The sequence below is a fragment of the Cherax quadricarinatus genome, chromosome 20 (assembly GCF_038502225.1).
Source record: "Cherax quadricarinatus isolate ZL_2023a chromosome 20, ASM3850222v1, whole genome shotgun sequence".
NCBI lineage: Eukaryota > Metazoa > Arthropoda > Malacostraca > Decapoda > Parastacidae > Cherax > Cherax quadricarinatus.
In genome coordinates this window covers 9,823,399-9,848,398 of record NC_091311.1, presented here as the reverse complement: position 1 = coordinate 9,848,398, position 25,000 = coordinate 9,823,399, and the positions used below count along the sequence as shown (strand labels likewise).

The 25,000-nt window shown below is 48.8% G+C and overlaps 1 protein-coding gene across 2 annotated transcripts in view; it reads right to left on the bottom strand.

Annotated features, from left to right (window-relative positions):
* nAChRbeta2 (nicotinic acetylcholine receptor beta2) overlaps positions 1-25,000 on the bottom strand; it is a 1,855,029-nt gene that overhangs the window by 8,224 nt on the left and 1,821,805 nt on the right. The window lies entirely within an intron of this gene.

Sequence of the window (25,000 nt, the reverse complement as noted above, 5' to 3'; positions counted from 1 at the left end):
GGGGTAGAGTCATAGCTCCTGGCCCCTCCTCTTCACTGGCCACCGGTAGATCCACTCTCTCTCTCTGCTCCATGGGCTTTATCATACCTCTTCTTAAAGCAATGTATGGTACCTGCGTCCACTACTTCACTTTCCATATTATTCCATTTCCTAACAAATCCATTGCTGAAGAAATACTTCCTAACATCCCTGTGACTCATCTGACTCCTTAACTTCCAATTGTGACCCCTTGTTGCTGTGTCCCATCTCTGGAACAACCTGTCTCTGTCTACTTTGTCGATTCCTCTAAGTATTTTGTATGTAGTTATCATGTCTTCCTTGTCCCTCCTATCCTCCAGTGTCGTCAGGCCGAGTTCTGTTACAATCTTCTCGTAGGACACGCCCCTTAGCTCCGGGACTAATCTCGTTGCAAACCTTCGCACTTTCTCTAGTTCCTTGATGTGTTTTCCAGTTGAGGGTTCCAAACTGGAGCTGTGTACTCCAATATGGGCCTGGCGTACAGGGTCCGGAAGACTCCATCCTGAAATGTCGGAATGATATTCTTAGGTTCTCTAGTCGCCCATATGCTGCAACAGTTGTTTGGTCGATGTGCGCCTCAGGAGACATGCTCGGTATGATACACACTCCAAGATTCTTTTCCTTGAATGAGGTTTGTAGTTTTTGTCTCTCCAGACTGTACTCTGTCTGCGGTCTTCTTTGCCCTTCCATGATCTTCATGATTTTGCACTTGGTGGAATTGAACTCCAGAAGGTAGTTGCTGGACCAGGCCTGCAGCCTGTCCAGATCCGTTTGTATTCCTTCCTTATCCTCCTCCGACTGAATCCACCTCATTAACTTCACATCGTCTGCAAACTGGGACACTTCTGAGTCTATTGGTTCCGTCATGTCATTCACATATTTCAGGAACAGCACCGTTCCTAGGACTGACCCCTGTGAAACCCCGCTCCTCAGAGGCGCCCACTGTGCTACCTCATCACGTACCATGACTCGCTGCTGCTTTCCTGTCAGGTATTCTCTGTTATTCTCTGTTATACCTGCCTGGTCCTCCAGCTTTTGCACTTGTCTCTTGTGTGGAACTGTGTCAAAAGCCTTCTTAAAGTCCAAGGAAACGCAGTTTACATACCCCTCTCTCTATCTCCCTCTCTCTCTCTTGTTTTACTGTTGTCACATGGTCATAAAACTCTAGGTCGTCCACCACTCTTCTCCTGGTAATCTTCTCCATGACTGAGCATACAATATATGTCTGTGACACTGGTCTGTAGTTTAATGCTGCGTGTCACTCTTTTTTTAAAAAAATGGGACTACATTTGCTGCCTTACATTCCTCAGGTAGTCGCCCTGTGTGTGTGTGTGTGTGTGTGTGTGTGTGTGTGTGTGTGTGTGTACTCACCTAGTTGAGGTTGCGGGGGTCGAGTCCGAGCTCCTGGCCTGGTCCTGTGTGTGTGTGTGTGTGTGTGTGTGTGTGTGTGTGTGTGTGTGTGTGTGTGTGTGTGTGTGTGTGTGTGTGTGTGTGTGTGTGTGTGTGTGTGTGTGTACTCACCTATTTGTACTCACCTATTTGTGGTTGCAGGGGTCGAGTCACAGCTCCTGGCCCCGCCTCTTCGCTGATTGCTACTAGGTCCTCTCTCTCCCTGCCCCATGAGCTCTATCATACCTCGCCTTAAAACTATGTATGGTTCCCGCCTCCACTACGTCACTTTCTAGGCTATTCCACGGCCTGACTACTCTATGACTGAAGAAATACTTCCTAACATCCCTTTGATTCATCTGAGTCTTCAACTTCCAATTGTGACCTCTTGTATCTGTGTCCCTTCTCTGGAACATCCCGTCTTTGTCCACCTTGTCCATTCTGCGCAGTATTTTATATGTCGTTATCATGTCTCCCCTGACCCTCCTGTCCTCCAGTGTCGTCAGGCCGATTTCCCTCAACCTTTCTTCGTAGGACAATCCCCGTAGCTCTGGGACTAGTCTCGTTGCAAACCTTTGCACTTTCTCTAATTTCTTGACGTGCTTGACTAGGTGTGGATTCCAAACTGGTGCTGCATACTCCAGTATGGGCCTGACGTAAATGGTATACAGAGTCTTAAACGAATCCTTACTGAGGTATCGGAACGCTATCCGTAGGTTTGCCAGGCGCCCGTATGCTGCAGCAGTTATCTGATTGATGTGCGCCTCAGGAGATATGCTCGGTGTTATGCTCACCCCCAGATCTTTTTCCTTGAGTGAGGTTTGCAGTCTTTGGCCATCTAAACTATATTGTGTCTGCGGTCTTCTTTGCCCTTCCCCAATCTTCATGACTTTGCATTTGGCAGGGTTAAATTCAAGGAGCCAGTTGCTGGACCAGGCTTGTAGCCTGTCCAGGTCTCTTTGTAGTCCTGCCTGATCCTCGTCCGATTTGATTCTTCTCATCAACTTCGCATCATCTGCAAACAAGGACACTTCTGAGTCTATCCCTTCCGTTATGTCGTTCACATATACCAAGAACAGCACAGGTCCCAGGACTGACCCCTGCGGAACCCCGCTTGTCACAGGCGCCCACTTTGACACCTCGTCGCGTACCATGACACGTTGTTGCCTCCCTGTCAGGTATTCTCTGATCCACTGCAGTGCCTTTCCTGTTATGTGTGCCTGATCCTCTAGCTTTTGCAGTAACCTCTTGTGAGGAACTGTGTCGAAGGCCTTTTTGCAGTCCAAAAATATGCAGTCGATCCACCCCTCTCTCTCTTCTCTTACTTCTGTCACCTTGTCATAAAACTCTAGTAGGTTTGTGACACAGGATTTTCCTTCCCTGAAACCGTGCTGGTTATCAATTATACACTTGATTCTTTCCAGGTGCCCCACCACTCTCCTCCTGATGATCTTCTCCATGACCTTGCATACTATACACGTTAGTGATACAGGTCTGTAGTTTAGTGCCTCATGTCTGTCTCCCTTTTTAAAAATTGGGACTACATTTGCCATTTTCCATACCTCAGGGAGTTGCCAGTTTCAAATGATGTGTTGAAGATCTTTGTTAATGGCTCACACAATATCTCTGCTCCCTCTTTAAGGACCCATGGAGAGATGTTGTCTGGTCCCACCGCCTTTGAGGTGTCAAGTTCGCATAGCAGCTTCTTCACCTCCTCCTTGGTTATATGTACCTCATCCAGCACTTGCTGGTGTGCCCCCCTGTTCTGATTTCCTGGAGTCCTACTGCTTTCCACTGAAAATACCTCTTTAAATCTTGTGTTGAGCTCCTCACATACCTCTTGGTCGTTTCTTGTGAATTCCCCATCACCCTTCCACAGTCTGATTACCTGGTCCTTGACTGTTGTTTTCCTCCTGATGTGGCTGTACAACAGCTTCGGGTCAGTCTTTACTTTTGATGCTATGTCATTTTCATATTGTCTCTGAGCCTCCCTTCTTATCTGTGCATATTCGTTTCTGACTCTTCGGCTGATTTCTTTATTTTCCTGAGTTCTCTGTCTTCTGTACCTTTTCCATTCTCTAGTACACCTAGTTTTTGCCTCCCTACACCTTTGGGTGAACCAAGGACTCGTTCTGTTCTTCCCATTATTTCTGTTTCCCTTGGGAACAAACCTCTCCTCTGCCTCCTTGCATTTTGTTGCTACATAGTCCATTTCATTTCTTGTACTGGGTTTCCTGTCAGTTCCCTCTCCCACTGAATGTCTTGAAGGAAGTTCCTCATGCCTGAGTAGTTCCCCCTTTTGTAGTTTGGTTTTTCCCAGCCTATTCCTGCTACTCTCTCCACTTGGAGCTCAACTATGTAGTCGAAGCATAGAACCACATGATCACTAGCTCCCAGGGGCCTTTCATACATGATACCCTCGATGTCCGAACTACTCATGGTGAATACAAGGTCCAGCCTTGCTGGTTCATCCTCTCCTCTCTCTCTGGTAGTGTCTCTAACATGTTGATGCATGAGGTTTTCCAGTACCACATCCATCATCTTGGCTCTCCATGTTTCGGGACCCCCATGGGGCTCCAGGTTTTCCCAGTCAATCTCCTTGTGATTGAAATCACCCATAACCAGTAACTTTGCTCCCCCCATGTGTGCTCTCCTGGCCACCTCGGCTAGTGTGTCGATCATTGCTCTGTTGCTCTCATCGTATTCTTCTCTTGGCCTCCTGCAGTTCTGTGGTGGGTTGTACATTACTGCAATTATCACCTTATGTCCCTTAGACTGGATTGTTCCTACTAAGTAGTCCCTATCGCCCATGCCATCCATTCCTTCCATTTTCTCAAAATCCCACTGGTTTTTAATGAGCAGTGCAACTCCTCCTCCCCCTCTCCTCCCTCTGTCTCTCCTGAGGATTTGGTATCCGGATGGAAAGATTGAATCTGTTATTATTCTGGTGAGTTTTGTTTCTGTGAGTGCTATTATGTCTGGGGATGTCTCTTTGATTCTTTCGTGCCACTCCTCATACTTGTTTGTTATTCCATCTGCATTTGTATACCACACCTTCAACTTCTTTTCTAAGACTGTGGTCTGGGAGGTATATTGGGGTTGGGGAAGTGGGAGACCTGGTAAGGAACTATGGGTTGTTGCTGTGGGGGTGGAGTTTGTAATGTAGTGGGTGGGGGCATTGGATGTGGCATGGGTGTTTTGATTTAGAGTGTTTGGATGCACTGGGGTTGACCTGGTTGAGAGGCTTCTATAGGAAGTTGTGAGGGAGGCTGTATTTGATCTTCTTCCTGGGTCTGGGATCTCCTGTCTGTCTTCTCCATTCCCTCTCTTTCCTCCTTTCGCCTTTGTACCATCTCTCTCAGTTTCTGCCTCTCTTTTTGTGTTCTGTCGCGGTCGAGATACACCTTCCTGTATGCCGGCATGTCCCTTAATCGCGCTTTCTCCTGCAGGATCCTGGTCCGAGTCGCTTCTGCCTTGAAGGTCACTTTCACTGGCCGGGTTCTTTTTTTTACAAACCCCCCTATTCTCCGAAAATTTTCCAGCTGGGTCATGTCGTCTTCTCCTATTGCTTTCATGATGCTTTCAATTGCTTTTTTTTCCCTTGTTTTGTTGCTTCATATGTTTTCCCTTCAACTTCCTGGAGCCCATACACAAAGACTGACCTCACCCTTTCATTCTCCCACTGCGTATCCCTGTGTATCCCCTCATTTAATTTGGTTTCCTGCACTGCAGCTTTCCTTTCTTCAGTTTCACTGGCTAATGTACTTGGGCTCAGTGGCCTGTCATTTTCCCTTCTCGGCTTTCCTTGGGCTCTGTTGTTGTCTGTTAGGGCCTCCACATAAAGCTTAGCTCTTTCATTTACTACAGTCGCCTCTGATATAGCTTCCCCATGCAGTTGTGCCCCTTCTTTCCCTACAGTCCCCTTATTTGTGGCTGAGGTAGCAGTCTCTGTTGTCAATCCCAAAATGTTCTTTAGTTCTTTAGGCTGTTTCAGATTTTTCAGTTCCTCTTCTAAACTCTGTATCCTAGCCTCTGCTGCTTTGACATGCACCTCCCACTTCCTGCTTTCCATATCTATCCTCTCTTCCATTCTCATGCTAAGTTCTTCTAGTTTCTTTTCCCATTCATGTTCTCTTTTTATGAGCTCTGCTGCAGTTTAAAAACCAAGGAAGGACGGCAATTAGAAATGAAGAGTTGCTTAGTATGAAGATAGGAACAGTTTGAACCTTGAAATGCCACAAGATTCAAAGGCTCACATCCTTCATCAGCTGCAAGCCTCCGTCTACCACACCGAAATCCCTCTTTGCTAATTCTTTATCCTCCTCTCTGTCATTCCATCATCCTCTTCTCTTACTACCAAATCCCACATTGCTACTTCCACACTGTCACTCTCACGTACCACTCTCCTACTCTCGTATCTTCCTCTGTCACTCCCATATCCCACTCCGATACTCCCAAATCCTCCTCTGTCGATTATAAATAGTTTACCACTGGGCTTCGTCATTCCTCCTTGAAGGTGACTTCCCTCAATTTCACAACATGTAAGGCAGACACCAGCATGATACCTCCCCTGGGACACATGGCTACAAGGTCCATTGCTGCACTCATTACTTCTAACCAGCTACCTCCCCTGGGGCACATGGCTACAAGGTCCATTGTATTGCACTCATTACTTCTAACCAGCTACCTCCCCTGGGGCACATGGCTACAAGGTCCATTGTATTGCACTCATTACTTCTAACCAGCTACCTCCCCTGGGGCACATGGCTACAAGGTCCATTGCTGCACTCATTATTTCTAACCAGTTACCTCCCCTGAGGTACATGGCCACAGGGTCCATTGTACTGCACTCGCTACTTCTAACCTGCTGAGCCTACAAAAACATTCTAGCGAGATTCTTTCCTTCCCTCAGTCATTATAATCACGGTATTTTCAACCTCTGTTCTCTCTCACTATCTTTCTCTTAATTCTTTCTTTCTCTTTTTACATCATTTATTCTCTTTACCTCTCTACATTTCTCGATATCCATCTTTCTTTCTGTCTCTTTCAGGGACGCCTCTTTCTCGATTTTTCTCTAATTTTTATCTCTGAAACACCATCCACCCCTTTCTGAAAACAATTGTGAATTCTCGCATTTCAGATATCGATTGATATAAGAGCAATAGCAGTGATATCAAATAATTGGATCATACAGACTGCTAGTGCAGACCCTCTTGTGCTCTATGCTCAGAATCAATTACTACGATAACTATGCCACAGGTGGTCCATGCTCCATTGTCCGTCGAAGGTACATTGTAAGAATAGCCTTACTATTCGAGTGGTCACAGTCGGTCCCTGTACTGTATCTAGTTACATTCAACATTTGAGTGTTCTAAAGTGCGGAACATGAGAGGTTTGACGACATTGACGTTTAACCCTTTTTCACCAACACGATTGCGTTGCCTCACGAAATCGTAATGACACGATTGCAAACAAACCATACCACGGGTGAGGTTTGAACCCGCGATCAGACACTGGGACTCTCTAATCGCGGGTTCAAACCCCACCCGTGGTATGGTTTACGATCGTATTGGCAAAAATTATGATATAAAATAAGTAAAGCAAAAGTTAAAAATAATATTGAGTAACAACACAATTAAATACACTCAATATTCACATAGATTTTAATATATTAAGAAAGAGTAAATAGGCCAAATTTTTCTAAGCCTAATTTAAATCTCTGGTAGAAAAAAATAAGAGGAATTATAAATTCCTCAAAAATAAAACCCACAGTTTTTTTTATAGACACAAAAATATTTTTTAAGCAAATTTCGTTAAAGTACAGAATAATGTTACTCTAATTAAAAATTATTGTACCAGTCAGTGACTCGACATTATGTGCTCATATGGGAGTCTAAAACAAATTATTTAACAAGAAAAACTTGATTTTTTCAATGCTATTAAATTCTGGTTAAAAATTTGAAAGTAAGACCAATAATCTGAGACCAAGATTTAGAGCATCTGTTGAAGAGTGATGGTGGGAAGGTGGGATGGTGGGATGGTGGGATGGTGGGATGGAGGGATGGTGGGATGGTGGGATGGTGGGATGGTGGGATGGAGGGATGGAGGGATGGTGGAATGGTGGGATGGTGGGATGGTGGGATGGTGGGATGGTGGGATGGTGGGATGGAGGGATGGTGGGATGGTGGGATGGTAGGAGGGAGGGATGGTGGGATGGTGGGATGGTGGGATGGGGGGATGGTGGGATGGTGGGATGGTGGGATGGAGGGCTGGAGGGATGGTGGGATGGTGGGATGGTGGGATGGTGGTGGGATGGTGGGATGGTGGGATGGTGGGATGGAGGGATGTAGGGATGGTGGGATGGTGGGATGGTGGGATGGTGGGATGGTGGGATGGATGGTGGTATGGTGGGATGGTGGGATGGTGGGATGGTAGGATGGAGGGATGGGATGGTGGGATGGTGGGATGGTGGGATGGAGGGATGGAGGGATGGTGGGATGGTGGGATAGTGGGATGGTGGGATGGTGGGATGGTGGGATGGTGGGATGGAGGGATGGAGGGATGGTGGGATGGTGGGATGGTGGGATGGTGGGATGGAGGGATGGTGGGATGGTGGGATGGTGGGATGGTTGATTGGAGGGATGGTGGGATGGAGATGGTGGGCTGGTGGGATGGTGGGATGGTGGGATGGTGGTATGGTGGGATGGTGGGATGGTGGGATGGTGGGATGGTGGGATGGTGGGATGGAGGGATGGTGGATGGTGGGATGGTGGGATGGTATGGTGGGATGGTGGGATGGTGGCATGGTGATGGTGGGATGGAGGGATGGTGGGATGGTGGGATGGTAGGATGGAGGTATGGTGGGATGGAGGGATGGTGGGATGGAGGGATGGAGGAGATGGTGGGATGGTGGGATGGAGGGATGGTGGGATGGTGAGATGGTGGGATGCAGTCATGAAGGGATGGTGGTAATGCTGGGATGGTGGGATGGTGGGATGGTGGGATGGAGTGATGAAGGATGGTGGGATGGTGGGATGGTGGGATGGTGGGATGGTGGGATGGTGGGATGGTGGGATGGTGGGATGGAGGGCTGGTGGGATGGTAGGATGGTGGGATGGTGGGATGGAGGGATGGTGGAATGGTGGGATGGTGGGATGGTGGGATGGTGGGATGGTGGGATGGAAGGATGGTGGGATGGTCGGATGGTGGGATGGTAGGATGGAGGGATGATGGGATGGTGGGATGGTGGGATGGTGGGATGGTATGATGGTGGGACGGAGGGATGGTGAGATGGAGGGATGGTGGGATGGAGGGATGGAGGGATGGTGGGATGGTGGGATGGTGGGATGGTGGGATGGTGGGATGGAGGGATGGTGGGAGGGTGGGATGGTGGGATGGAGTGATGAAGGGATGGTGGGATGGTGGGATGGGGGGTTGCATGGTGGGATGGTGGGATGGTGGGATGGTGGGATGGAGGGATGGTGGGATAGTGGGATGGAGGGATGGAGTGATGGAGGGATGGTGAGATGGTGGGATGGGGGGTTGAAGGGATGGAGGGGCGGAGGGATGGAAGGATGGTGGGATGGTGGTACGGTAGGATGGTGGGATGGTGGGATGGTGGAATGGAAGGATGGAGGGATGGTGTGATGGTGGGATGGTGGGATGGTGGGATGGAGTAATGAAGGGATGGTGGGATGGTGGGATGGTGGGATGGAGTGTTGAAGGGATGGTGGGATGGTGGAATGGTGGGATGGTGGGATGGTGGGATGGTGGGATGGTGAGATGGAGGGATGGTGGGAGGGTCAGATGGTGGGATGGTGGGATGGTGGGATGGAGGGAGGGTGGGATGGTGGGATGGTGGGATGGTGGGATGGTGGGATGGTGGGATGGAGGGATGGTGGGATGGTGGGATGGTGGGATGGAGTGATGAAGGGATGGTGGGATGGTGGGATGGGGGGTTGCAGGGATGGAGGGATGGAGGGATGGAGGGATGGAGGGATGGAGTGATGAAGGGATGGTGGGATGGTGGGATGGGGGGTTGGAATTACGGAGGGATGGAGGGATGGAGGGATGGTGGGATGGTGGGATGGAGGGATGGAGTGATGAAAGGATGGTGGGATGGTGGGATGGGGGGTTGGTGGGTTGGTGGGACGGAGGGATGGAAGGATGGTGGGATGGAGGTATGCTGGGATGGTGGGATGGTGGGATGGTGGGATGGTGGGATGGTGGGATGGTGGGATGGAGTGATGGAGGGATGGTGGAATGGTGGGATGGGGGGTTGCAGGGATGGAGGGATGGAGGGATGGTTGGATTGTGGGATGGAGGGATGGTGGGATGATGGGATGGTGGATTGGTGGGATGGAGGGATTGTGGGATGGTGGGATGGTGGGATGGAGTGATGAAGGGGTGGTGGGATGGTGGGATGGGGGGTTGGAGGGATGGAGGGATGGAGGGATGGAGAGATGGAGGGATGGTGGACGGATGGTGGGATGGAGGGTTGGAGTGATGGAGGGATGGTGGGATGGTGGGATGGAAAGCTGCAGGGATGGAGGGATGGTGGGATGGAGGGATAGAGGGATGGAGGGATGGTGGGATGGAGGGATGGTGGGATGTAGGGATGATGGGATGGTGGGATGGTGGGATAATGGGATGGAGGGATGGGGGATTGGAGGGACGGAGGGATGGAGGGATGGTGGGATAGTGGGATGGTTGGATGTAGGGATTGGGGATTGGACGGATGGAGGGATGGAGGGATGGAGGGTTGGAGGGATAGAGGGATGGTGGGATGGTGGGATGGTGGGATGGAGGGTTGGAGGGATGGAGGGATGGATGGATGGAGGGATAGTGGGATGGTGGGATGGAGGGATGATGGGATGGTGGGATGGGGGGTTGCAGGGATGGAGGGATGGAGGGATGGAGTGATGAAGGGATGGTGGGATGGTGGGATGGGGGGTTGGAGGGATGCAGGGACGGAGGGATGGAAGGATGGTGGGATGGAGGTATGCTGGGATGGTGGGATGGTGGGATGGTGGGATGGAGTGATGAAGGGATGGTGGGATGGTGGGATGGGGGGTTGCAGGGATGGAGGGATGGAGGGATGGATGGATTGTGGGATGGAGGGATGGTGGGATGATGGGATGGAGGGATGGTGGGATGGAGGGATGGTGGGATGGAGTGATGAAGGGATGGTGGGATGGTGGGATGGGGGGTTGGAGCAATGGAGGGATGGAGGGATAATGGGATGGACGGATGGTGGGATGGAGGGATGAAAGGGTGGTGGGATGGTGGGATGGTGGGATGGGGGGATGGTGGGATGGGAGGATGAAAGGATGGTGGGATGGTGGGATTGGGGGTTGGAGGGATGGAAGGATGGAGGGATGGAGGGATGGAAGGATGGAGCGATGGAGGGATGGAGGAATGGTGGGATGGAGGGATGGTGGGATGGAGGGATGGAGGGATGGAGGGATGGAAGAATGGTGGGATGGAGGGATGGTGGGATGGTGGGATGGTGGGAAGGAGGGATGGTGGGATGATGGGATGGAGGGTTGGAGGTATGGAGAGATCTTGGGATGGAGGGTTGGAGGGATGGAGCGACGGTGGGATGGTGGGATGGTGGGATGGAGCGATGGTGGGATGGTGGGAAGGAGGGATGGAGGGATGGAGGAATGGAGAGATGGAGAGATGGAGGGTTGGAGGGATGGTGGGATGGGGGGTTGGAAGGATGGAGGGATGGAGGGATGGAGAGATGGAGGGATGGTGGGTTGGTGGGATGGTGGGATGGTGGGATGGTGGGATGGTGGGATGGTGGAATGGTGGGATGGAGGGTTGGAGGGATGGAGGGATGGTGGGATGGAGGGTTGGAGGGATGGAGGGATGGTGGGATAGTGGGATGGAGGGTTGGAGGGATGGAGGGATGGTGGGATGGAGGGATGGAGGGATGGAGGGATGGTGGGATGGTGGGATGAAGGGGTGGTGGGATGGTGGGATTGTGGAATAATGGGATGGAGGAATGGGAGGTTGGAGAGACGGAGAAGTGGAGGGATGGAAGGATGGAGGGATGGTGGGATGGTGGGATGGTGGGATGGTGGGATGGAGGGATGGGGGGTTGGACGGATGGAGGGATGGAGGGATGGAGGCATGGGGGATGGAGGAATGATGGGATGGGGGGATGGTGGGATAGTGGGATGGAGTGATCAAGGGATGGAGGAATGGTGGGATGGAGGGATAGAGGGATTGTGGGATGGTGGGATGGAGGGTTGGGGGGATGGAGGGATGGAGGGTTGGAGGGATGGAGGGATGGAGGGTTGGAGGGATGGAGGGATGGAGGGATGGTGGGATAGTGGGATGGAGGGTTGGAGGGATGGAGGGATGGAGGGATGGAGGGATGGAGGGATGGAGGGATGGTGGGATGGAGGGATGAAGGGGTGGTGGGATGGTGTGATTGTGGAATAATGGGATGGAGGAATGGGAGGTTGGAGAGACGGAGAAGTGGAGGGATGGAAGGATGGAGGGATGGTGGGATGGTGGGATGGTGGGATGGTGGGATGGAGGGATGGGGGGATGGACGGATGGAGGGATGGAGGGATGGAGGCATGGGGGATGGAGGAATGATGGGATGGGGGGATGGTGGGATTGTGGGATGGAGGGATGGAGGGTTGGAGGGATGGAGGGATAATGGGATGGAGGGATTTAGGGTTGGATGGATGGAGGTATGGTGGATTATAAGGTTGGAGGCATGCAGGGATGGTGGGATGGTGGGATGGAGGGATGGTGAGATGGTGGGATGGAGGGTTGGAGGGATGGAGGGATGGTGGGATCGTGGGATGGTGGGATGGAGTGATCAAGGGATGGAGGAATGGTGGGATGGAGGGATAGAGGGATTGTGGGATGGCGGGATGGAGGGATGGGGGGATGGAGGGATGGAGGGTTGGAGGGTTGGAGGGATGGAGTGATGGAGGGATGGAGAGATGGAGGGATGGTGGGTTGGTGGGATGGTGGGATGGTGGGATGGTGGGATGGAGGGATGGTGGAATGGTGGGATGGAGAGTTGGAGGAATGGAGGGATGGTGGGATGGAGGTTGGAGGGATGGAGGGATGGTCGGTTGGTGGGATGGAGGGTTGGAGGGATGGAGGGATGGTGGGATGGAGGGATGGAGGGATGGTGGGATGGTGGGATGGTGGGATGAAGGGGTGGTGGGATGGTGGGATTGTGGGATAATGGGATGGAGGAATGGGAGGTTGGAGAGACGGAGAGATGGAGGGATGGAGGGATGGAGGGATGGTGGGATGGTGGGATGGTGGGATGGTGGGATGGAGGGATGGGGGGGTTGGACGGATGGAGGGATGGAGGGATGGAGGCATGGGGGATGGAGGAATGATGGGATGGGGGGATGGTGGGATGGAGGGATGGTGGGATGGAGGGATGGAGGGATGGAGGGATAATGGGATGGTGGGATTTAGGGTTGGATGGATGGAGGTATGGTGGATTATAAGGTTGGAGGCATGGAGGGATGGTGGGATGGTGGGATGGTGGGATGGAGGGTTGGAGAGATGGAGGGATGGTGGGATCGTGGGATGGTGGGATGGAGTGATCAAGGGATGGAGGAATGGTGGGATGGAGGGATCGAGGGATTGTGGGATGGTGGGATGGAGGGATGGGGGGATGGAGGGATGGAGGGTTGGAGGGATGGAGGGATGGAGGGTTGGAGGGATGGAATGATGGAGGGTTGGAGGTATGGAGGGATGGAGAGATGGAGGGATGGAGGGATGGAGGGATGGAGGGTTGGAGGGTTGGAGGGATGGAGGGATGGAGGGATGGAGGGATGGAGGGTTGGAGGGATGGAGGGATGCTGGGATGGAGGGTTAGAGGGATGGAGGGTTGGAGGGATGGAGGGATGGATGGATGGAGGGATAGTGGGATGGTGGGATGGAGGGATGATGGGATGGTGGGATTGTGGGATAATGGGATGGAGGAATGGGAGTTTGGAGGGACAGAGGGATAGAGGGATGGAGGGATGGAAGGATGGAGGGAAGGTGGGGTAGAGGGATGGTGGGATGGAGGGATGGGGGGGTTGGACGGATGGAGGGATGGACGGATGGAGGCATGGGGGATGGAGGAATGGTGGGATAGGTGGATGGTGGGATGGTGGGATGGTGGGATGGAGGGATGGGGGGGTTGGACGGATGGAGGGATGGACGGATGGAGGCATGGGGGATGGAGGAATGGTGGGATAGGGGGATGGTGGGATTGTGGGATGGAGGGATGGAGGGTTGGAGGGATGGAGTGATAATGGGATGATGGGATTTAGGGTTGGATGGATGGAGGGATGGTGGGATGGAAGGCTGGAGGCATGGATGGATGGTGGGATGGGGGGATGGAGGGCTGGAGCGATGGAGGGATGGTGGGATGGTGGGATGGTGGGATGGTGGCATGGAGGGATGGAGGGATGGAGAGATGGTGGGATGGAGGGATGGAGGGATGGAGGGATGGAGGGATGGTGGTATGGAGGGATGGATGGATGGTGGGATGGAGGGATGGTGGGATGGAGGGATGGTGGGATGGTGGGATGGAGGGATGGTGGGATGGAGGGATGGAGGGATGGAGGGATGGAGGGATGGAGGGATGGAGGGATGGAGGGATGGAGGGTTGGAGGGTTGGAAGGATGGAGGGATGGAGGGATGGAGGGATGGAGGGTTGGAGGGACGATTTTATATTATTGATTTTAGTTCTATTTTGCTCCCCAAAGTAAGATAATTATTGAAGCCTTAGAGATACGAGGAAAGTGAGAGGTGAGGGAAGGTGAGGGAACGTGAGGGATGGTGAGGGATGGTGAGGGATAGTGAGGGAAGGTGAGGGATGGTGAGGCAAGGTGAGGGATGGTGAGGGAAGGTGAGGGATGGTGAGCAAAGGTTAGGGATGGTGAGTTAAGGTGAGGGAAGGTGAGGGATGGTGAGGGAACGTGAGGGATGGTGAGGGATGGTGAGGGAAGGTGAGGGATGGTGAGGGAAGGTGAAGGAACGTGAGGGATGGTGAGGGATGGTGAGGGAAGGTGAGGGATGGTGAGGGAAGGTGAGGGATGGTGAGGGAAGGTGAGGGAAGGCGAGGGATGATGATTGAAGGTGAGGGAAAGTGAGGAAAGGTGAGGGATGGTGAGGCAAGGATAGGGATGGTGAGGGAAGGTGAGGGATGGTGAGGGAACGTGAGGGATGGTGAATGATGGTGATTGAAGGTGAGGGAAGGTGAGGGAACGTGAGGGATGGTGAGGGAAGGTGAGGGAGGGCGAGGGAAGGTTAGGGATGGTGAGGGAAGTTGAGGGAAGGTGAGGGAAGGTGAAGGATGGTGAGGGAAGGTGAGGGATGGTGAGGGAAGGTGAGGGATGGTGAGGGAAGGTGAGGGAAGGTGAGGGATGGTGATTGAAGATGAGGGATGGTGAGGGATGGTGAGGGATGGTGAGGGATGGTGAGGGATGGTGAGGGATGGTGAAGGATGGTGAGGGATGGTGAGGGATGGTGAGGGATGGTGAGGGATGGTGAGGGATGGTGAGGGATGGTGAGGGATGGTGAGGGATGGTGAGGGATGGTGAGGGATGGTGAGGGATGGTGAGGGATGGTAAGGGATGGTGAGGGATGGTGAAGGATGGTGAGGGATGGTGAGGGATGGTGAGGGATGGTGAGGGAGGGTGAGGGATGGTGAGGGATGGTGAGGGAGGGTGACAGAAGGTGAGGGATGGTGAGGGAAGGTGAGGCAAGGTGAGGCAAGGTGAGGGAAGGTGAGGGATGATGAAGGAAGGTGAGGGATGGTGAGGGAAGGTGAGGGATGGTGAGAGATGGTGAGGGATGGTGAGGGATGGTGAGGGATGGTGAAGGATGGTGAAGGATGGTGAGGGATGGTGAGGGATGGTGAGAGATGGTGAGGGATGGTGAGGGATGGTGAGGGATGGTGAGCGATGGTGTGGGATGGTGAGGGATGGTGAGTGATGGTGTGGGATGGTGAGTGATCGTGAGGGATGGTGAGGGATTGTGAGGGATGGTGAGGGATGGTGAGGGATGGTGAGGGATGGTGAGGAATGGTGAGGGAAGGTGAGAGAAGGTTAGGGATGGTTAGGGAAGGTGAGGGATGGTGAGGGAAGGTAAGAGAAGTTGAGGGAGGTGATGGAATGGTGAGGGAAGGTGATGGGTGGTGATGCAAGATAAGGGAAGGTGAGGGATGGTGAGGGAAGGTGGGGAAGGGGAGGGAAGGTGAGGGATGGTGAGGGAAGATGAGAGTGGTGAGGGAAGGTAAGGGATAGTGAGAGAAGGTGAGGGATTGTGAGGGAAGGTGAAGGATGGTGAGAGAAGGTGATGGATGGTGAGGGAAGGTGAGGGAAGGTGAGGGTTGGTGAGGGATGGTGAGGGAAGGTGAGGGAAGGTGAGGGATGGTGAGGGATGGTGAGGGATGGTGAGGGATGGTGAGGGATGGTGAGGGATGGTGAGGGATGGTGAGGGATGGTGAGGGATGGTGAGGGAGGGTGAGAGAAGGTGAGGGATGGTGAGGGAAGGTGAGGCAAGGTGAGGGAAGGTGACGGAAGGTGAGGAAAGGTGAGGGAAGGTGAAGGATGGTGAGGGAAGGTGAGGGATGGTGAGGGAAGGTGAGGGAAGGTGAGGGATGGTGAGGGATGGTGAGGGATGTTGAGGGATGGTGAGGGATGGTGAGGGAGGGTGAGGGATGGTAAGGGATGGTGAGATATGGTGAGGGAAGGTGAGGCAAGGTGAGGCAAGGTGAGGGAATGTGAGGGATGATGAGGGAAGGTGAGGGATGGTGAGGGAAGGTGAGGGATGGTGAGGGATGGTGAGGGATGGTGAGGGATGGTGAGGGATGGTGAGGGAAGGTGAGGGATGGTGAGGGAAGGTGAGGGATGGTGAGGGAAGGTGAGGGATGGTGAGGGAAGGTGAGGGATGGTGAGCGAAGGTGAGGGAAGGTGAGGGATTGAGAGGGAAGGTGAGGGATGGTGAGAGAAGATGAGAGATGGTGAGGGAAGTGAGGGATAGTGAGAGAAGGTGAAGGCTGGTGAGGGAAGGTGAAGGATGGTGAGGGAAGGTGAGGGATAGTGAGAGAAGGTGACGGATGGTGAGGGAAGGTGAGGGATGGTGATGGAAGATGAGAGATGGTGAGGGAAGGTGAGGGATAGTGAGAGAAGGTGAGGGAAGGTGAGGGAAGGTGAGGGATGGTGAGGGAAGATGAGAGAAGGAGTGGGAATGTGAGGGATAATGATGGAAAGAGAGGGAAGGTGATGGAAGTTGAAGGATGGTGAGGGAAGGTCAGGGATGGTGAGGGAAGATTAGGGAAGGTGAGGAAAGGTGAGGGACGGTGATGGAGGCGAGGGAAGGTTAGGGAAGGTGAGGGAAGGTTAGGGATGATGAGGGATGGTGAGGGAAGGTGAGGGAAGGTGAGGGAAGGTGAGGGAAGGTGAGGGAAGGTGAGGGATGGTGAGGGAAGGTGAGGGAAGGTGAGGGAAGGTGAGGGAAGGTGAGGGATGGTAAGGGAAGGTGAGGGAAGGTGAGGGAGGGTGAGAGAAGGTAAGGGAAGGTGAGGCAAGGTGAGGCAAGGTGAGGGAAGGTGAGTGATGATGAGGGATGGTGAGGAATTGTGAGGGAAGGTGGGGGAAAGTGATGGAGGGTGAGAGACGGTGAGGGAAGGTGAGGGAATGTGAGGGAAGGTAAGGGAAGGTGAGGTAATGTGAGGGAAGGTGAGGGAGGGTGAGGGATGGTGATTGAAGGCGAGGGAAGGTGAGGGAGGGTGAGGGAAGGTGGGGTAGGTGAGGGAAGGTGAGGGAAGGTGAGGGAAGGTGAGGGAAGGTGAGGGAGGGTGAGGGATGGTGTGGGAAGGTGAGGGAAGGTGATAGAGGGTGAGGGAAGGTGAGGGAAGGTGATGGAGGGTGCGAGAAGATGAGTTAAGGTGATGAAGGGTATGGGAAGGTGAGGGAAGGTGAGGGAAGGTGAGGGAGGGTGAGGAATGGTGAGGGAAGGTGAGTGAAGGTGAGGAGGGTGAGGGATGGTGAGGGAAGGTGAGGGAAGGCGAGGGAACGTGAGGGACGGTGAAGGAAGGTGAGAAATGGTGAGGGAAGGTGAGTGAGGGTGAGGGAAGGTGAGGGAAAGTAAGGGAGGGTGAGGGATGGTGAGGGAACGTGAAGGAAGGGACAGGAGGGTGAGGGAAGGTGAGGGAAGGTGAGGGAATGTGAGGTGCGGTGAGGGATGGTAAAGGATGGTGAGGGAGGGTGAGGGATGGTGAGGGAAGGTGAGGGAAGATGAGGGAGGGTGAGAGATGGTGAGGGAATGAAAGGGAAAATAAGGGAAAGTGAGGGGAGAGTGTGGCAAGGTGAGAGAAAGTGAAGGAAGGTGACGGAAAATTGAGGGGGGAGGGTAAGACAGCGAAATGGAGGTAAGATATTAGTGAGGTGAGGGTAAGATAGTAGTGAAGTGAGGGCAAGATAGTAGTGAAGTGAGGGTAAGATAGAAGTGAAGTGAGGGTATGATAGTAGTGAAGTGAGGGTAAGATAGTAGTCAAGTGAAGGTAAGATAGTAGTGAAGTGAGGGTAAGATAGTAATGAAGTGAGGGTAAGATAGTAGTGAATTGAGAGTAAGATAGTAGTCAAGTGATGGTAAGATAGTACTGAATTGAGGGTAAGATAGTAGTGAAGTGAGGGTAAGATAGTAATGAAATGAATGTAAAATATTAGTGAAGTGAGGGTAAGATATTAGTGATGTGAAGGTAAGATAGTAGTGAAGTGAAGGTAAGATAGTAGTGAAGTGAGGGTAAGATAGTAGTGAAGTGAGGGTAAGATAGTAGTGATGTGAGGGCAAGATATTAGTGAAGTGAGGGTAAGATAGTAATGAAGTGAGGGTAAGATAGTAGTGAAGTGAGGGTAAGATAGTAGTCAAGTGAGGGTAAGATAGTAGTGAAGTGAGGGTAAGTTAGTAGTGAAGTGAGGGTAAGATAGTAGTGAAGTGAGGGTAAGATAGTAGTGAAGTGAGGGTAAGATAGTAGTGAAGTGAGGGTAAGATAGTAGTGATGTGAGGGTAAGATAGTAGTGAAGTGAGGGTAAGATAGTAATGAAGTGAGGGTAAGATAGTAGTGAAGTGAGGGTAAGATGGTAGTCAAGTGAGGGTAAGATAGTAGTGAAGTGAGGGTAAGATGATAACGAAGTGAGAGTAAGATAATAGTGAAGAGAGAGCAAGTTAGTAGTGAAGTGAGTGTAAGATAGTAGTGAAGTGAGGGTAAAATAATAGTGAAGTGAGGGTAAGATAGTAGTGAAGTGAGGGTAAGATAGTAGTGATGTGAGGGTAAGATAGTATTGCAGAGGGTAAGCTAGTAGTCAAGTGAGGGTAAGATAGTAGTGAAGTGAGGGTAAGATAGTAATGAAGTGAGGGTAAGATAGTAGTGAAGTGAGGGTAAGATAGTAGTGAAGAGGGTAAGATAGTAGTCAAGTGAGGGTAAGATAGCAGTGAAGTGAGGGTAAGATAGTAGTGAAGAGGGTAAGCTGATAGTCAAGTGAGGGTAAGATAGTAGTGAAGCGAGGGTAAGATAGTAGTGAAGAGGGTAAGATAGTAGTCAAGTGAGGGTGAGATAGTACTGAAGAGGGTATGATAGTGGTTAAGTGAGAGTAAGATAGTAGTCAAGTGAGGGTAAGATAGTAGTCAAGTGAGGGTAAGATAGTAGTCAAGTGAGGGTAAGATAGTAGTCAAGTGAGGGTAAGATAGTAGTCAAGTGAGGGTAAGATAGTAGTCAAGTGAGGGTAAGATAGTAGTCAAGTGAGGGTAAGATAGTAGCCAAGTGAGGGTAAGATAGTAGTCAAGTGAGGGTAAGATAGTAGTCAAGTGAGTGTAAGATAGTAGCCAAGTGAGGGTAAGATAGTAGCCAAGTGAGGGTAAAGGCGCGTGTTATCGCTAGGCTTGACTGTCTTCTATCAAGAAAATTAACAACTTACAATATACACAAAAGCGGGAAAAAATAAGAACTTTATTACCGGAGCTAGAAAACAAAAGAGGGTGAACCTTTGTTTAGTGCCAATGTTATGTTTACAGAACCTCTTGTTACCCACGAGACTACGTTAAAAAGTTATTGACTTCACTTGCGTTACAATTGTTATGACTTTTAGCCAACAATATAACCTCACCTACCATAACCAAAGTTAAATATATAATTTCCTGTTTAGAAGATGTATCCCAAAATTCTGTGTGATAAATCTGAGTGTTTGTAAACAGTCGGAATTACGACAGTTGCCTGGGAATTATGAGCTGTGGGAATGGAGAGAGAGATTGAGGTGGAGAGGTAAGAGGCTGGTGATTTACTGCGTGAGGGAAGTAAAGGGTAGGATGCGAAAGTTGGAAAGAAAAATGGAAGATGGAAGGCACATACTATCCCTATGTGAAGTGTATTTCAATAATTGTAAGAATAAATTTATTTGTAAATACGTATTTACTAAGAAAAAACACTCGTCACTGTGTGACAAAAACCACTCTCTTAAAATTGTCCTAATGTGGTCAGGCCAAAAGCTTGACCTTTTTTTATTTTGTAACCTTACTCGTCCTGCCTATTCATGCCCTTTCCACTGCTCTACTCCACCTCAGTTCTCGCCTACTCCGTTCAAGACCCTATTCTTAAATCATTAAAAATTTCCCAAGGCAGGCCTTTGTAATGAGGTAAAGATAATATCTTTGACTTAAAATCTTCTCCTCTACTCGTTGTCTCCTGTTAAATTACATTGGAATTTGCCTCACGATATTATTATTACCGACTTTTACGCCACAGGAAAATTTCCTGACTCCCTCGCAGGAAAGACGTGGAGGGGACGGGGGTAGTGGGGAAGGAATTCCATAGGTACTCTGGATAATTCACTGGGTCCTCCAGCAGGACTGGGAGGGAGGGAGGGAGGGGAAAGTTCCCTAGCTACTGGGGGGAGGGGGGGGGGGGGTAATTCCCCATCCTCCAGGCAATATTCGTGGTGGGACCTGTAATGAGTTTATGGTCCTTCATGGCCCGAATTTACACAGGAGCGAACATTTATGCGAAATTTCCCCACTTTTTTCAGGTTTTAAAAATATCTTAATAATAATAATAATAATAATAATAATAAAAATAATAATAATAATAATAATAATAATAATAATAATAATAATTATTATTATTATTATTATTATTATTATTATTATTATTATTATTATTATTATTATTATTATTATTATTTTATTACAATACCAGTGCTACTACTTCTAATGATAATAATAATAATAATAATAATAATAATAATAATAATAATAATAATAATAATAATAATATTATTATTATTATAATTATTAGTTGCAGTAGTAACAGTAATTCACACCAAGGTTCCATGTGGCATACTACCACCCCCAAGATGCCACCCATAACAGTAAAGTATTACCCAAGTATTTTGCAAAGCTTTATATCACCCCCAGGATGCCACTCTCAACAGTCGACTAATACCCAAGTACTTATTTACTCGTGAGATAAATGGTTCATAGGACCGACAAGTTGATAAATTAGAAACTGAGACAAGTGTGAGGTCAGCGTGGGAGCTCAGAGAGCCCCACAGAGAGCCCCGCAGAGAACCCCGCAGAGAACCCCTCAGAGAGCCCCGCAGAGAACCCCGCAGAGAACCCCTCAGAGAGCCCCGCAGAGAACCCCGCAGAGAACCCCTCAGAGAGCCCCGCAGAGAGCTCCAAGCCCCTTCACCATCGAAAAAAAATCTGTCTTTTCAGAAAGGTAATGGGCCCTAAAAGAGACGAAAGCATCAAACTGGGATCAAAACCTAATTAAAGTTTAGACATGTCTAGACACCAGAGTCGCCAAGTTTAACATACATTATCACGAGGAGGCCTTTTAACAAATTAAGTTTCGAAGAGAAATGTTTATTGAGAACAAAGCGGAATACGTGTAATTATTGGTAGTAAGACAGATTATAGTTTACGAAGTGAACTCATGTGCAGATGTTTATCAGAACAACGACTCACCCACCAGGGGCTTTGTCAAGCAATAAATTCATTATGAATATAACAACGGTATACAATACGGACAAGCTGATAAGACAAGACACTTGTGCAACAATTAGGTATTTTTATTCCGAAACGTTTCGCCTACAAAGAGGGCTTTGTGAGTCGAATACAGATGAGGCAGTAGGATCAGTTGAGATGTAGAGACGATGTAATTAGTCTATCACCCCTCGAAGAAGTACTGTTAAGATGGTCATTCCATTACCCTGGCAAGGAGTTCTTCCCCATTATCTGGAAGAATGTGAAGCTGCAGCATCAGAATGGAGACTTATATACATGTACTGTCAAAAGTGAGACGCAGATAATCTTGACGAGAGGACAGGCGGGGTCCCACTAGTAGAAGTAAGAATGTAATAACTGAGAGGCAGTGTAGCAATCCTGGATAGATCCCTTTCAAATCTAACCTTTCTTACTTATAGCAATTAGTCAGCCAATAAAGTTGTCGAAGACATCATTTTTCTTACTCATTAATATTAGTAAAGAAAAGTTAAATTTGACAGGGAACTACCCAGTACGCTTCCTACACTGTCTCTCAGCTATTATATTCTTGCTTCTACTAGTAGACCCCGCCTTTATTGTCGCCTTCAGTATTTTTTGCGCTTCACGTTTGACATTAAGTCTCCATTTTCATGCTTCACCTTCACCTTATTCCAAGACTATAAAGCAGAACTCTTTTCCAGGCTGACTGGCCACCTCACGTCTTCGTGGGCGATAGACTGATTACATCGTCTCTACATCTCCACTGCTTCTGCTTTCTTCTATGTATTCAACTGAAGAAGCCTACTGCCTAGTCGAAACGTTGCAGAATAAAGAGTCCTAAATGTTGCACATGTGTCTTTCTTAAATACATGGTGATTTTGATGTGGTCTAGAATGATGGCGCGTTTCGTGCAATATTTGATGAAGAAAGTCGGGAAACGGAGCTCCCAAAATGTTCGGTGAACGAAGGGACGATCTTCGTCTATGAATCTGGGGTACAGATATATAATACTCAGTGGAAAAAGCCTGCTACGATACCTCGTTTAGTTTTGGTGTCATGGCTGAACTAATAATAAATGGGATCGTTTTTGTTAGGTTTCCTGTAGACCTGAGTGAATTACATACCTTGTGAATTACGACGTCAAAGGAACGAGACTTTATAATCGGTTTCCGCTTCTAACGGGAATAAAGCTGAAAGCTCAATTGCATCGTAGTGTCTAGGGATTATAAGGAGGACATCCTCCATGTTAGTGAGACACTTGTGACTTTGTAAAGGATAAGTTTATTGAAATGTTCAGCTTCTATTATGAGTAAAGATTCACTAATACAGCACTAATGAGGGACACTGCTGATCCCGTATGTTTGCTGGCGGAGGCTGATATTGAAAACAATAAATGTTAAAGTTGGTGCAAAGTTGACTTTGCCATATTAACTGCCTGTGTAGTGGGGGCTTTTATGAACGAGAAGGTGACGTCCTAACTGACGAGAACTTGTGTGTGCTAGAAGTTCTTGCAAATTCATTCATTGGATTCCGATGTTGCCCGAGGCAGCATCAGAGTTGCCACCGCCAGTAGCATATCTAACAAGGACCTCACCAAAACTAAAATCTCGCCCCCCCCCCCCCCCGATAATAGTCCAAACAGGTGTTTATACAATTCCCTGATGGAAATACGAGAAATATACATTGGAAAACATCCCAACTCCCTGAAACAAGCCTGATCGAACACATTTTTGTCAGTATATTCGAAAATCTAAAATACGCCTGTGTGCAGCATATGAATACCACTTACCACCTTATAAGATGGAAGGATACTCTCTTGTTATTCCAGAACCAGACACATGGAAGTGCAAGTGTATGGAGTCAGCCCTTTATTATCTAGCTCGAATCCTACTGTACTTAAAATACATGAATGTTTCTCTACAACTTCTCTAGCTACTACTACTATTTATTCTACGTATATTACTACTACTAGTAGTACTTATACTACTACGAGTACTACTACTAGTATTACTATTAGTACTGTTGCTTCTACTACTAGTATTACTACTAGTACTATTACTACTACTAGTATTACTCCTAGTAATATTACTGCGACTAGTATTACTACTTGTATTACTACAATTCTACAGCTACTACAAAACTCGTTAGCAGTGTCTCGTATTTTGAGGATGCAAGTCACGCAAGGCAAGCTGATCTTGCCAGCCTTTTTTTTTTTTTTTGTCACTGGCCTTTCGCCCTTTACCCTGAAATGTGGCACATCATCAATGGTTGACACACAAGCGTCATCCATTTCAGTAACCAAATATCTCACTCCAGCAAAACATCTGTCAAGAAAGTATAGGCCTAAAGCACTGATTTCTCATATTAATGAAATCTTTGCAAAACTGCTGCCAGTAATAAATGGAGAAAAAGTAAAAAAAAAAAGTATTTTCACAGACCAGGAAATCATGAGTTTAACATATGATACTCCTGCCTCTGACAACTACTCGACTACCACCATGCACTGCAACATTTGCAAAATAAAGGCGCAATGTACACAAACTTTGCAAAGTCTTCAACAAGTGTAATAATAGAGTAAATGCACACAAAAGAAGCGTAAACGGAATAACTTAAAAAGTTGGCAGATAGATTTTTTACTTTCTTATGAGTGAGAGGTAATGGAAAGTCAAACACCACCACAGTGACAACAACTGGTGTTTATTGCATAGTTGATGATTAACATGAGCAACAGTAGGTTTCTTCAGTCAAATACAGAGTCAGCAAGTGTAGTAGTGAAATGAATAATCAGTCCACCAACCTTGGAGAAACAGTGTTTGAAGTGGGACTGACCACCTCAAATACCATTTCTCCAAAGTTGATGGAGTGATTACACCATTATTTATTTCACTACTACACCTACTGCCTCTGTATTTGACTCAAGAATCCTATTGTGTAGGATAATCGTTTCAACAATAGACACCTAACTGGTGCACAGGTGTCTTAATCATCAATTTGTCGGAATTTTATACCATTTTCGACTTAATAGTAATAATCTCATTTATCTTCCTTGTACTGATGATCGTAAATGACAAATAAACAGATCTTAGTACTGTAACATCCTTCACAGACATTACTACAATATATATGGGAGCCCATCGATGATAAAATAACATTTCAAACCAACGTTAACATGTATTTCAGCGGGCCACATAAAATAAAAAAAAATTTTAGATAGGTAAAATTTCCTTATCTAGGCTGCTAATGAAATTTATGTAATATAGAAATCAGAAATGCAAAAAAGTATTTAAAATACTTCGAAACTCTGCGAAAACAGCTGGGAAACTCCGTCAAAAAATGTTAAGTTCGAGAATTTCAATCAATCAACGTGAAAAACAAAGCTGAATGATAATAGCTTAAAAGAGATGCCAAATAAAGGTCGATACACTTTAAGGAACTTCTGCTCTTTAGACTAGAATTTTAGTTCGTACTCTCGCCTTCAATATACATGATTACATAACCTGCACCTCGAAAACACATGAGGATCTGACTCCAAATTTGCACTCTAAAATTACTATTTATGAGTGTG